At 35.9% G+C, this 964-nt stretch overlaps 1 pseudogene; it reads left to right on the top strand.

The window, feature by feature from the left end:
- The first annotated feature begins 268 nt into the window (after positions 1–268).
- On the top strand, positions 269–623 carry LOC134386510 (large ribosomal subunit protein eL33-like; annotated as a pseudogene).
- The last annotated feature ends 341 nt before the right edge of the window (positions 624–964 follow it).

Consider the following 964-nt stretch of genomic DNA (forward strand, 5'->3'; position numbering starts at 1 on the left):
GCTTAGTACGTATTTTATTATTTTAAGCTCTACTTATTAACATTTTCATTCTCCTGGTATTTTTTCAATAATACTCAGAATAAGCACGTTTTTTGTTTTTTGTTGTTTTTTTTTTAAATACTGGTTACAGTTATATATGACTGTCTATTTAAATCTGTTATATTATTTACCATGTAATAATTTCATGGAGCGAAATGCCTGCTGCTGAATTTTGGGGGCAAATAACGGGGGTGGCCTCATCCTTATACCTCAGTGAGGCACTGGCCTGCTGGGAACAGGACTTCTAAAAGTCAATATGTTTGGAAGGCTGTGTTCCAAGGCCAGTTTTGCTGGCTATAAGCGGGGTCTCCAGAACCAAAGGGAGCACACAGCTCTTAAAATTGAAGGTGTTTATTCTCAAGATGAAACTGAATTTCACTTGGGCAAGAGATGTGCTTATGTGTACAAAGCAGAGAACAACACAGTGACGCCTGGCAGCAAACCAAACAAAACTAGAGTAACCAGGGGAAAAGTAGCTCATGCCCATGGAAATAGTGGCATAGTTCATGCCAATCTGAAGCAACTTTCCTGCTAAAGCAGTTGGACATACAATCTGTGTGATACTGTACCCATCAAGGATTTAAACTAATAAAAAGTAAAGAAATAAAAGTGGATTTGTGTTCTTGTATTTTTGTTAAGTGGCTTAAAAACGTATTGCCCTGAATTGATTTACTATATGCTTAAAATGGTGGAGGTTATTCAGTATTTTCAGAGCACAAGGAAGTGATTACAGAGATTTAGAAGGTAATGATGTTTTAATGTGAATAACTCAATACAAGGTATTATGGGAGAAGTAAGCTTTGGGAAAGTAGAAAGGTGACTCTTTCCTGAGATTGAAAGTAAGTGAAAGAAGCTTTAAATTATCTTTTATATAGTACCTTGTCATAATACACACTTGTTCAATATAGTCTAGTTGGGGAAATTT

Source organism: Cynocephalus volans, chromosome 9 (assembly GCF_027409185.1).
Source record: "Cynocephalus volans isolate mCynVol1 chromosome 9, mCynVol1.pri, whole genome shotgun sequence".
NCBI classification, from domain to species: Eukaryota; Metazoa; Chordata; class Mammalia; order Dermoptera; family Cynocephalidae; genus Cynocephalus; species Cynocephalus volans.